Raw genomic sequence first — 14,306 nt, forward strand, 5'->3', positions numbered from 1 at the left:
AGGTTTTTGACAAATGAAGATGTTTCCCAAAAAGAAATTATTCGCCATATGGCTGCCGTATGCGTTGAACATTGCGTTTCATTGGCCACTGTGAAGCATTGTAGCAAACGTACTGTTCAAAGAAGGACATGAAAGTTACAAAGACGATCCATGGCTGGGCCAAAGCCACCGTGCAATCATCCCCAACACAATTGAAAAGGCCGTGGTTGCTCAGTGGCTATGGTGTTGGGCTGCTGAGCACGAGGTCGCGGGATCGAATCGCGGTCACGGCGGCTGCATTTCGATGGAGGCGAAATGCGAAAACACCCGTGTACTTAGATTTAAGTGCATGTCAAAGAACCCCAGATGAGGGTGACGACATTTTGTCTGCAATTGTGACCGGGGATGACTCATGGTGCCGCTACTACTAGCCTGAAACACTACGGCAAAGCTTACAGTGGAAGCATTTGAATTCACCACTCCCAAGGAAAACAAAGGCCGTCATTTCTGCCGGAAAAGCGTTGACTTCTTTTTAGATCGTCGGGGGCCATTATTGATCGAATATTCTAAACCTGGAGAGACTCTAAATCGTTTCAGATATTGTGAAAGGTCGGATCGGCTGTGTGTCGCAATTAAGAACAAACGACGCGGAAAATTGAGCATTGGGAAGATGTTGCTTCACAACATTGCCCGTTCCTACGTCGCTGATGTGGTTAATACGAAACTGGCTAAGTTCAAGTGGGAAACGTTGCAACATTCCTCATGCATCCCAGACCTGTTACCTTGCGTCTTCCACATTTGGTAAAATTTGAAAAAAACTGCTCAAAGGAACCAGATTCGTGTCGGAAGATGACGTGTAGTCATTTACAGATTTTTGAGGCAGCAACCCAAGGAGTTTTATGAGACGGGAATTACGCGACTCGTTAGTAGGACAAGTGTCTAAATACTCATGGTGACTACTTTTAAATAAAGTACCCCGTTTATCATATATTCGCATTGGCTCACTTTCATTTGATTCGTATATTTTGCAGAACTCCTGCTTTTTTACATGTGCTCTCTGTTGCGACTATAATTTCGGAGCAATTGCTCGCAATACACGAACGGTGACAGCTGCTCCTCCGCAATACATTCTAACAAAGGACAGCGTCATTGAGATTTTCCCCTGGTCGTTGCATATGCACGAAAATGTAAACAAGGTTGTTGAATGACAGATATATATATATATATATATATATATATATATATATATATATATATATATATATATATATATATATATATATATATATATATATATATATATATATCCCTCGGCTAATTCTATAAGGAGGAGGCCGAGCTGCAAAGTGAGCCCCCCACGAACGAAATTTCTGGCTACGCCACTGGTGGGGGGTTACGCCATCTTCACAAAAATCCCCGGCTTCTTCTGCGAGTGTTTTCTCTTCCTTGCCTGCTTTTATCATCTGGTCCAGAAGAATGGCTTTCCAGCACTGAAACAAAATAAAATTACACCAGACTATGAGCTCAAAACATTTCACAATGCCGGCGTTACACTTCGTAACGTGACCCCTGCGTGCATGGATCAACATATCAACTGCAGGTTTGCTACCATAGTGGCAATCCTGTAATTGCGCCAGGAACATTTAGATTCAACGATTAAAAATTGAATGGGGGGATGTGCGCTATGCCGTATTTTTAAATGCTTAGCACAGCTGCAACGTCAGGTTAGTTCTTCTAACAACTGCCCTCCAAATCTGCATAAAAACAGAAAAGTGTGTGTAAATAACCTTACCTTTCCAAGAGATTCCTCTCGACGTAGAAAAGCCCCTTTACTCATCGCGGGAACTTCAATGATTGACATCGCTTCCTCGAACTGCAAGTGGCCATATCCGATGCTCATAAAAGCCCACACGGCAGCATCGTTGATCCCTAATACTGTCTTGTCGGTGAGGGACGTTGGTTCTGGGATGGGGTCAGTCGTCAACTTCTTGATTTCTCCGCATTCAGTGCAGGAAAACGTAAGCTCTGACCACAGCCCCACTTTGCGTTCCTTCACAAATACAAAGCGACCAGTTGACTTGGGGCACATGTGGTTGTCGAGACTCCAAACAGCATCTACAAAATGACTCAGTGACACGATTCGCCTCCCGGAGATGTTCGGCTCCTCTGGCTGAGTTGACGCGAAGCTTGACTCAATACTCAGGTCCGGCAGAGGCTCTTCACCGATGCCGAAACTATCCCAGTACTCGACCGTTGTGCCATCCTCTATGGTAGTGCCATTGTCTTCCAAGGACGGAGTGCAGGCTGCACTTCGCTGTTGCTCACTGCTGTCCTGCGATCCTTCCTTCCTGAAAAATTGAAACAGTACTCTTCTTACTTCATCATTTCGTCTGGATAATTCAATCAACAGTTGACAAAATTCTTGTTCTCCCCCTGATATGTGCGGTATATGCACTTGCACCAGGTGCACAGATATGGTGTCGACAACGCTGCCATAGCTGATGTAAACCGGCTGCATATGATACAAAGCCCGAAACAACCAGACAATAGGAGGCACCTCATAGCCCGTCAAAGCTCACTGCCTTACCATGTATGCTAAAAACCTACCGCCACAAATGCGCCGGTCGTCGCCAGAATTAAAGGTAAGGCTCCCACCACGGCCTTTTTATGTCGTGTTGCTCACCTTCCTTCACCACGATTATGTCTAAACTAAAGAATCAGCTCTCCAACGCAAAAGGAAAAAACACTTTTTTGGAATTGCTGCTTTGCTTTGATTTATCGAATGTCCCCTTCTATGGTAGTTACAAACCCCGGTAACAGAAAGGGTCTTACCTCGAGTGGTGTGAAAACGCAGTTGCTGCCCGCGCTCGGCGAGATGCTGCGACGGCTCTTTTCCTTTTTCGTGAAGCACTCTCCTTGCGATTTCCCATGACTTGGACAAATTCTGTCTGTGCTAGGTTATCTCACAGGCAACCACTACGCACGCTCGACAAAATAAAAATTCCTACCAGGGCCGGTATTTTGTAGCAGTGCGTTATGCTAATCTATGCTAGTCCACCGCTAACAGCCGGCTGATCCCGTTGATAACGTGAGCGGACGGTTACTCTAACGACTGCTAGATATGGGCCCTTTTTCTGGCATCTTTCGAGTTCACCAGATCACATCGAACTACGTTCCCGAGGCGCAGCATGTCCAAACAAGTTGGCGTCCCCCACCTCGTGCCCCGCACGTTGAGCTATTGTCCTACTGCTTGACTACTCCCGAAAGTGTAGCTGGAGCCTGGCACGATTCCAGGTAACCTGGGTCCCCAGCAAAGCTGATTTGCAGCTCTGAAAGTTCGCTCTAAAGCAACCGATCTCCCCCAGCTGAGCGCTTGCAACCCGGAGGGAACGACGGCTGTAAATCACCGTGAAGCCCTCGGAACCCCCTCCGCCTATTGTGACGATGCTTGCAAGCCGCGAGACAACGCCGGTGGCAAGTCACCGTGAAGTCCTCGGAACCCCCATCCGCCTGTAGTGCCGGCGCTTGCAAGCCGCGACGCAACGCCAGTGGCAAGTCACCCTTCCTACGGAAGAGCCCTTGGAGCTACCCCCCACCCGCTGAATATGACTGAACTCGCATGGGCGCCTACCATTGCAGGAAAATGGCGACACCTGAGCGGGCTCGACGATTCGCCGAAAAGGACGTGACCTCGAAGCACCGAAGGGGAGACAGGGAGCCGAGAGAAGCATTCCTTCATTCATCTCTTTCGGGCTTCTTGCCACGGGCTGCAGCTTCCTATCTACTGTCGGCTTACTTCATGTGTTTACTGTAAATAATGTAAATAAATCTCCAGTTTTCATCTCAAAGTCCTCCTCAACGTCGGCCAACTCCCGCACTCAACGGCAAGATCCAATAACTGGGGTACAGCGGTAGGATTGTCCTCCAGATCCAACACCGCTGACCAAGCACGAAAAGCACGAAAATGCATTATCATCGGAAAGGCTTCGCTACAAAATACTGGCCCAGACTAATGGGCGACACCACGTGGTGTGGATGAGGTGTAATTCGTTCTCCACAGTCTCGTCTTACTGCGCGTTGAGTACTACAACATGCGTGCTTTTCTGTAGTTCATACAATCAGATTACATAAGCGCCGGTGACAACAGACAATGGATAAAGCATCGATAACGTTCGAGAAACTTCCGATACGTGCAGGCCCGTCCTGCGTTCAGTGAAAAGCGGTCACAGGTGTACACATGTCAATACAACTCCATTTCAATGCTTTGTGTCAGCCAATGAAAAAAGAGACGGGGAAGATTCCTCTATTGTATTACCGTAATCGCACCACCTAGAAGGTCGACGACTGAACAAAAGTTTCACGGAGGAATTTTAGCGCACCATGGGCGAGGCCTCCTCCCTTCTTCGGCCACGCAGGCGGCTCTTATGCTTGGCTGGCACGTGCTTTCACCATGGCTGCTATGCACATACTAGCCCAACAAAAGCAGGAAACAACAGCATGTCTCGGGGCCTTGGCCATGCCTCTGGGAGTGGTTCCTCTATTCAGGACGATTGACAGGCATTGTGGGGGAGCCCACTGCCGGAATATTATAACGCATCGGAGTACCGGCCCCGTGAGCAGCTTGCGTTATCTCTTTATTCTATGGGTGTTCTGTGGCGTTATCTCTTTGCTGTCTGCGGCATTGGCCTAGCACTTCAATGCCACAGGCCGCCAAGTTTACTTCATTCCGTTGGGCCCCTGAAACGGCATTTCGTCGATGGAAGTGGACACGTAGCGCCCAACGAAATTTGGCGGACGCACGAGCAATTCAGTCGAAGCGCTGGACGGGCCACGACGCGTGCATTGCATTTGTACATGGCAGTGGCACACCTTGACCTGGGGCGAAAACGATCCGGCGCAGCCGGCGACGGGGCGCATTGTGAGCCAGTCTCCTATGCACAGAACATTGTGGCCCCACTCATGGCGTGCCTCTACCTCATTCCGGATCATGTTAACCATAACTGCTGAGAGGGAACCAGCGCTAAAAATTCCACACACAGATAAAGATGGGACAAGCACATAAAACTTGGGAGACATTGTTGCTCCCTACCAGGCCTTCGTGTGATCGAAGAGCTTCTCATTTCTGGTACTTGACCGAATTGTAGACCACGCTGCGTGGAAGCATTCATAGAATATTGTGGCCTGCTTGTGTAGGAAATGCATAATAGGCACGCCCTCTCCCCCCTTCCTCTTTTTCTTTTTTTTCCCTTCCCCTTCTCTTTCATTATATTAATAAACTTGAGAAGACCTTGCTGTTAAGCTAGTTTGTACATGCTGTTAAGAATTATCACAGGGCAAAAAACACGAAAAGAAAGAAAGACCTACAGAACTCTTATTTGCACATGGCAAAATATATCAAGGACGGGGGCGCTCGGCCAGGGAAGCTAAGAAACCGCCACAACAAACAGGTGGGAGGGTACGTAGATGAGTGGCCTCGAAATCCACTCAGAATCAGAAATATAGGAATGCTAGGGACTGCTGCTCCATTCAACAACCCGGTGAATGTTGAAGAATACGACAGTGACTAACGGAAAATAATTTTAAGAAGGGGAGTGGGGCGATGGATACCAGGAGGGGGGGGTGCATAAAATGCCATCGAGAACAAAGTTGATGGAATGCAGATAATTATGGGCACAGGGAGAGCGTCTTGTCCCTGCCAGATTGCTCAACACCAGATAGCCATGGCCAGTTGCCTAGCTGAAGCTCGCCTACTCCGTTGTAACATGTGCTGCTTGCTGCAGAGAGCCCATCCTAACTAAACGTCTTGGCAATTTTCAAAATAGACGGGCGTCAGGAGCCATGACACTTTCAAATCTCTCGGAGCTACTAGCCCTTATTTTACTGCAAACTGTGGATGCTGTAATTTTCACAAAAGCTTCTAAACAACCAGCAGCTCTGCTTTGGAATATCTACCTCATCAATTCTTGAGTGTGATCAAATAACAACATGCATTGCATGATGACTACAATACTACGGTCGCAAGTTGCTTTCTAACATCTCCTCAAACAAGTCGGACAGCAGGTCACTGAAAGTGAGTGAAACTTTCATCATATGATACTATCGAAGTTCTACCGCAAAGCTTTGTTCTTTATTTTTAAATCTAGAATAATGTAGCATGACCACAACGCCGAAAGCACGATTGAGTGATAGGCAACTTGCGAAATAGTCCCACCCCCCCCCCACTTCTGTATGTAGCTGTAGCCGTACCACTCACTAGAAGATCTGGCTGGAAAACAGCGGTTATCTCCACTGTTACCTGGGCTGCAACAAGTCTGGCCAACAGACAAGAAGACACACGATAGTGCGCTGTCTTGTTTTTAGCACTGTTCATTTTTTTCAAGTCATGTACTAGCTAGGTCACTGACATACATAAAACATGTATGTAACTACCGACCCATTTCATTAGCTAGCGTGTACTCTAAGATCATGGAACATGTCATTTACTCCTATGTCGCGACATTTCTAACACCTGTCAACTGCTTTCATCCTAACCAGCATGGATTCCGGAAAGGCCACTTGTGTGAAACCCAATTAGCTTTGTTCCTGCATGACATTCATTACAATCTTGACTGCAATATCCCAACCAAGGCACTCTTCCTAGACTACGAGAAAGCATTTGACAAAGTACCCCGTTCCTGCCTTTTTCTCAAACTGTCTCTTTTAAACCTTCATCTGCATGTCCTTAACTGTATTCGAAACTTTTTAACTAACCGCATGTAATTTGTTTCCGCTAATGGGCTTCTCATCTTCTTACTCGGATGTTCTTTCAGGACTGCCCCGAGGCACAGTTCTTGGCCCTTTGCTCTTTCTAATATATATTAACGACCTGCCTTCCATAGTAACATCTACTATCTGCCTTTTCACTGATGACTGCGTAATCTACCGTCCTATAAATAACGGTGACGATTCTTCTGTCCTCCAAAATGACCTGTATAACATACAGAAATGCTGTGTTACTTGGCTAATGCCCCTGAATACTGCAAAGACTGGGCTAATTTCTTTTCACCGCTGCTGAAATCGTACTCCACCTACTTATAAAATCAAGGATGCCACCATTATTTCCCCCGCAGGGGCGTCTCCGTCAGCAGGCGTTTGGTGTGTTGCGACACCACGTACCCGAGCACACGAGGGTTGGACCCTCCCGCATGTAGCCGTGCGCGGCTTAGCCGTGTCTGGGGAAAGGGGGATCCTGGAGGTTGAGCCGATGCTGGGTGTTTGGACCTTTAAGGCCCCCCGGCAGAGGCAACACACCTCTTCGGCCTCTGCTTCACATAGACGGCACCCCCGGACTGACCCACCCGGGGGAAATCGGTAGTCGCCTCTTCCTGTCTCTCTCTTCCTACAACCTTCGTCTTTCCCTTACTTTCCACCTTTTCTGTCTTCTTCTCTTTTCTATTTACTTCCTTCTTCTTGGCGACAAGGGTTAACCCTGTGTGGCTATCCAACCTTGGGTACACCATATTTGTTTATAGTGGCGGCGTACGACTGGCGTCGTGCAGACTTGCATGCAAGCTCTGCCACGTCCCCTCGTTGGGCTCCGTGGTGGGTGGTCGGTGCTGTTGCCGAATTTTTATATATTCTCATGGAAACTCCTTTCCCTAAACTTCCTGATCGCCCTCAGAAACGAGGGCGCACCGAAGATGTCTTCAAGTTTTTTGGTAACAGATTACAAAGCTTTCCCCGATTCCACGTCATCCATTCCGACAAACCTGAAAAGACGATGAGAATGATTTCACCTTTCCTTGTGTCAAAATGTCTTACCGAAGCACTTGGTGCAGGTTACAAGGCATCAAAAATGGCTAGTGGAGATCTCCTTCTGGAACTCTGCGATGCGAAGCAACATGAAAGCCTTGCTAATCTAGTTAAATTTGGAGAAATTCCAGTCACTATATCCCCGCACCGAACTATGAATACGAGCCGTGGTGTTGTCTCTGATGATGATCTAATGGAGCTGACAGAAGCCAAACTGATGGAAGGCTGGACCGAACAGAATGTTATCAATGTCAAGCGAATTATGCTAAGGCGTGACGGTAAGGAAATCAAGACAAAGCATCTTATACTCACTTTTGGCTCAAGCATCCTGCCCGAGGCAATCGAGGCAGGCTATGTAAAGCTACGTGTCAGACCCTATGTCCCAAATCCTCTTCGATGCTTTAAATGCCAGCGTTTCGGACACAGTTCCCAGAACTGCCGAGGCCGGCAGACATGTGCTAAATGTAGTGGCGGAGATCATACTTCTGAAAATTGTGAAAGCGCTCTACACTGTGTCAACTGTGATGGCGAGCACGCCGCATACTCACGCTCGTGCCTGTCATGGAAAAAAGAAAAAGAAATCGTGACGATAAAAGTTAAAGAGAATATTTCATTTAAAGAAGCGCGCAGGCGAGTTTCCTACCTGCCCAAGAGCAGCTTTGCCGATGTGGGGCGTCAGGGGGCAGCGCCACAACAGCTTCCGGCGACTGTCCGACCCACACCCAGTGAGGTGGCAGTGATGCCTCCCGCCCCCTTGGTGGCTGCAGCTAGCGCTGCTACGCCAACCCAGCAGAAGGGGCCATCTACCTTCGAGCAGGTGGCCTCAAAGGTCTTGTCTACAGGGACGAGGCCTTCTTCTCGAACGCAGTGCTCGCAAGAGCGCCTGTCCAGCACCTCTTCCGAGGTGATGGACACAACCAGCCAGACGGCGCCGCTAGCGCCTAAGGAGCGGCGAGATTCTCGCAATGGCTCCCAAAAAGAAAAGCACCGCATCTTGGCACCCTCAAAGGGCTCCGTGAGGTAACGCGTCTTTCTTAAACACACAGCACATAAACCACATTCAACATGGATACGCAAATAATACACTGGAATGTCAGAGGTCTGCTGCACAATCTTGATGATATCAAAGAACTCCTATACAAGTATACTCCAAAAGTGCTGTGTGTTCAGGAAACACACCTCAAACATATGCAAACAAATTTCCTTCGACAATATGCTATATTTCGTAATGACCGCGATGACACCCTCGTCTCATCCGGCGGTGTTGCAATCATTGTAGACAGAGGTGTTGCTTGCCGAGAAGTAGAACTTCGTACGCCCCTAGAGGCAGTTGCTATCCGAGGGGTGTTGTTTGATAAGCTGGTCACTATCAGCTCTGTATACATTCCTCCATATTATCAACTTAATAAAAGCGAATTTCAAAACTACATAGATGAACTTCCCGCGCCGTACATAGTTGTCGGAGATTTAAACGCACACAACACTTTGTGGGGAGACTCTCGTTGCGATGCGAGAGGTCGTCTAATTGAAAACTTTGTTTTTTCCTCAGGAGCATGTATACTTAATAAAAAGGAGCCGACGTACCACAGTGTGGCACATAATACATACTCCTCGATAGATTTAAGCATAGTGTCGAGTACACTAATGCCGTACCTTGAGTGGTCCGTTTTGAAGAACCCCTTTGGAAGCGACCACTTCCCAGTTATATTAAACTTGACCAAACAAGATGAATCCTTGCCACATGCTCCCCGGTGGAAGATCGAGTCGGCTAACTGGGAACTTTTCCGCGAACTAACATATACAATCCGGGATGAAATCGATTTTTTCAATATAGACGATGCTGTGGCGTATATCACATGCCTTATAATTGAGGCTGCGAGAAAATGCATTCGCGAAACTAATGGAATGTCGAATAAGCGTCGTATCCCATGGTGGAACGAAGAATGTAAAAAAGCACGGAAAAACCAGAACAAAGCTTGGGGACGACTTCGCGACTTTCCAACCGCAGAAAACTTGATTAATTTTAAACAAATAAAGGCTCAGGGTAGAAGAACACGTCGACGTGCTAAAAGGGAGAGCTGGGAGAAATACATCTCTGGCATAAATTCCTACACGGACGAGACGAAAGTCTGGACAAGAGTGAATAAATTAATAGGCTGGCAGACGCATCCTCTACCCTTGGTTAGCACCCACGGTGATAGCCTGGAGGCTCAGGCGGATTGTCTAGGTGAACACTTTGAATATGTTTCAAGTGCATCGCACTACACAGAATCCTTCCTGAGGTTAAAAGAACGTGCAGAGAGACAGCCTCTTAATCACAAAGACTCCTCGAATGAAGCTTACAATCGTGCATTTAACTTAGCGGAACTAAAGGCGTCTCTCGCTTGTTGCAAAAACTCGGCGCCAGGCAGCGACCGCATTATGTATGAAATGATTAAATACCTCCACCCTGAAGCACTGAAAACGCTCCTATCTCTTTTCAATGCCATGTGGGCGGCTGGGTGTATTCCGTCCTCATGGAAAGAAGCCATAGTCATCCCGATACTTAAACAAGGCAAAGACCCGTCCTTAGCCAGCAGCTACAGGCCAATAGCGCTAACAAGCTGTCTGTGCAAGCTGTATGAAAAAATGATTAACCGGCGCTTAATCTCTTTCCTAGAAAATAACAAAACACTAGACCTCTTCCAGTGTGGGTTCCGAGAAGGTAGATCGACAATAGACCACCTCGTCCGCATTGAGGCGAACATCAGAGATGCGTTTATACATAAGCAGTTCTTACTCTCGGTATTCTTAGATTTAGAGAAAGCATACGATACGACATGGTGCTTCGGGATTTTGCGAGATCTTTCCGCAGTGGGGGTTCGAGGAAATATGTTAAACACAGTCAAAAGCTACTTATCCAACCGCACGTTTCGTGTGAGAGTGGGCAACGCTTGATCTAGAACATTCACTCAGGAGACTGGGGTGCCGCAAGGGAGTCTGTTTATTGTAAAGATGAACTCCCTGTATACAGTCATACCACGCACAATGTTTTATTCTGTATATGTCGATGACATACAGATAGGTTTTAAATCATGTAACATTGCGATCTGTGAGCGACAGATACAGCTCACATTAAACAAATTATCTAAATGGGCGGATGCAAATGGCTTTAAAATAAATTGCCGCAAAAGTACGTGTATACTCTTTTCAAGCAAAAGAGGCATAACACTAGTGCCGAAACTCGCCATCAATCGAGAGCAACTATCTGTGAGCGGTGAACACAAATTCCTGGGAATAATTCTAGATGCCAAGCTTACTTTCATTCCCCATCTCAAATATTTGAAGGCAAGATGTTTGAAAACGATGAATATTTTAAAAATTCTGTCTCGCACAACCTGGGGAAGTGATCGAAAATGTCTCCTAAACTTGTACAGGAGCCTTGTCCGTTCTCGTCTTGAATATGGTGCTATAATCTATCATTCTGCAACACCGAGCGCCCTAAAAATCCTAGACCCTGTGCACCACCTAGGTATCCGCCTAGCGACCGGTGCTTTCAGGACAAGCCCTGTAGAAAGTCTCTATGTAGAATCAAACGAGTGGTCACTTCGTCTACAGAGGTCATATTCCAGCTTTACATATTTTCTCAAAGTAAACTCGAATCCTGAACACCCTTGTTACACAATTGTAAATGATGTTTCCTGTGCCACACTTTTTAATAATCGGCCTACAGTCAGGCAGCCCTTCTCGCTCCGTATAAGGAATCTTAGTGAAGAAATGTCTGTCCCACTTGTAGAACACCATCTAATGCTTCCAGCGAAGCTGTCACCGCCGTGGCAGTGGCAGCTCCCGGAATGTGACATGTCGTTTATTGATGTCAGTAAGCATGCTTCTGAGATGCACATTCGAATGCACTTCCTTGAACTTCGGTCGAAGTATTGCTGCCCGGAGTATTACAGCGATGCATCTAAGTCACAAGCCGGCGTCTCTTATGCAGCAGTTGGTCCGTCCTTCTCCGACTCTGGCATCTTGCCTGCGCAGACAAGTATCTTTACGGCGGAGGCCTATGCATTATTATCAGCTGTGAAACACATAAAACAATTAAAACTAGGAAAGTCAATTATATATACCGACTCTCTGAGCATTGTTAAGGCGTTAGTATCGCTTAAAAAGCACAAGAACCCTGTAATTAATGACCTTTATACGCTCTTGTGCGCTGTCTATGGATGTAATCAACGTCTCATTATATGCTGGGTGCCAGGGCACAGAGGCGTTGAGGGTAATGTGCTCACTGACGAAATCGCCACATCCACAGCAAGAAAAGATTTGAACTGTTCCATAGGTGTCCCCGCCATAGATTTAAGACCTTTTGTTTGCAAAAAACTAAGAGATTATTGGCAACACTTGTGGGACTCGCAAACCTCGAATAAACTTCATTTAATCAGGCCACATTTAGGCACCGCCCCATCTATAGCAAAATTACGAGAGACTGATGTCGCCTTCTGTCGACTAAGAATAGGGCACACATACAGTACACACAACTTCTTGCTGACTGGTGAGGAACCTACTACATGTGGTAGATGTGGTAAGAGACTAACGGTCATCCACGTCCTCGTGGAATGTAGGGAAACAGAATGCGAGAGAAAAAAGCACTTTCCCTTGGTGTATCTACACCATATCCCATTACATCCTGCACAATTTCTCGGCTCGAACCCGTTATTCAACACCACATCAGTTTTAAATTATTTAAATGACATTCAAACATTGCACATTATCCGACCAAGTGCTACGTAGTACGGCCTCTTAGCAGAGGCTCCTGCTGCGTTTGTTACATTAGCATAGCACGTGTCTCCAAGCCCTTGCATTCAAGGGCCCTGGTGAGACATCAGTGCTGCGTTCACTACATGCTTTGTTTCATCATCCGCGTGTAACATGACAGTTCCATAGTTCACATCTCTGGTCATCGTCATTGTTTTAATACTTATTTATTTTACGCAATCCAGAGCGACTGATTTTAGGCCTATTTACAGCCATGCCACATCCACCATTCGAAGTACATTTATTCACTTCACGAACAATTCATTGAAAACCGATCACCATGTGTATGGCGCTCTTTGGTCATATCTGGCCCTTGCGCCAAAAAACCCCATACATCATCATCACCACCATTATTTCCACTAGCTCTGTTAAATACCTTAGCGTTTATATCACCAGTGAATTATCATGGTCTTTCCACATTAACCATATAATAAATTCATCTAATCAAACAATTGGGTACCTTCGCCGTAACCTGCGCATGGCACCTTCTTCCTTGAACTTACTTACAAAATGTTTGTGCGACCTAAACTTGAATATGCTAGCGCAGTCTTTGATCCACATCAGTCAAACCTTATTTCAGTTCTCGAATCAGTTCAAAATCATGCTACACGTTTCATTCTTTCAAACTACTTGCGATACTCTAGTATATCTGCTCTAAAGATTCAGTTACAACTGCCTTCTCTTGCTTCCCGTCGCCATATTTGTGTCAGTGAGAAAATGAGAAAGTGTCAATGAGAAAATTGTAGCACAACATGAAGAACTTCTGATACAGCTTTTTGTTGTAAGATACGTGACACTTAAAAGTGTTTTTCCAAGTGTGAAGGAAGCCCGCGAATACACGCAAAATTGCCGCGCGTCTGGCCGCTCGAGGCACTTGGATCACCTGGATTGTGATGTAGTTCAGCTCCATAAGCACCTCAGATTGCGAGAACCAAGTGCAGACGTAGCGGGATCAGAACTGCTGTAGCGGTGGGCTGAGCTGGGGCTCCGGCCAGTTAGCCATGGCAGAGTGTCGCTCCATGAAAGGCGCATTCTCCCAGGTCACCACTGTAGGAAGTCGTGATGGCGGTCCACGAGCTGTGCCGTCGTTCCTACATTTATTTCGGCAGAAGAGCGAAGGCAGTTTGGAGTGGAGGTGGAGTGGAGCGTCGGCTGCAGTGACAAACGTAGCAGACTTCCAGAACAATACTGTGCGTGCTGAGCTTATGCCTCGAGCACATGCCACCCAACTTTGTTTTTCTCTTCTTTTAGCAGCCGGCACCAAGGAGATAACATTTGAGAGAGCCGGCGAGAGCGTACCCGCATTCCAGCATCGGCAGATGCTACACACTGAAATGTTATTTGAATAAAGACCTAATTAGTGTAGTAACTAACTAGTAATTCATTTTCTGAACTACACACAACTGAGGGAAATTTGCTCCAAAAACTCTATGATGTACATACAGTAGGCTTACTGTGCTAAATTAAAATTTTGAGGTATCGAACCAAATTTATCAAGAATGATATGCTAGGCATTGCAGAGTTAAAGAATTATTGCTATCAATGCATGGTTAAGGCATCGTACAGAAACAGTTAGAAATGGAATTATATAGAACCTTATCTTATTGCTGACTCAAGTTGCAAGAATTGTATTCTGCTTACTCCTGTCATCTGAGAAGTCAATTTATATGTTATATTCTTCTTTCTTGAGCTGCGTGTTTGGTGGTCTGATTAGAACACACATTACTGTACCATTCTCT

At 46.4% G+C, this 14,306-nt stretch overlaps 1 protein-coding gene across 5 annotated transcripts in view; it reads left to right on the plus strand.

Annotated features, from left to right (window-relative positions):
• Positions 1–14,306, plus strand: part of LOC126533015 (calpain-B-like) — a 172,802-nt gene that overhangs the window by 103,387 nt on the left and 55,109 nt on the right. The window lies entirely within an intron of this gene.

This window comes from Dermacentor andersoni, chromosome 7 (genome assembly GCF_023375885.2).
Source record: "Dermacentor andersoni chromosome 7, qqDerAnde1_hic_scaffold, whole genome shotgun sequence".
In the NCBI taxonomy this organism is placed as follows: domain Eukaryota; kingdom Metazoa; phylum Arthropoda; class Arachnida; order Ixodida; family Ixodidae; genus Dermacentor; species Dermacentor andersoni.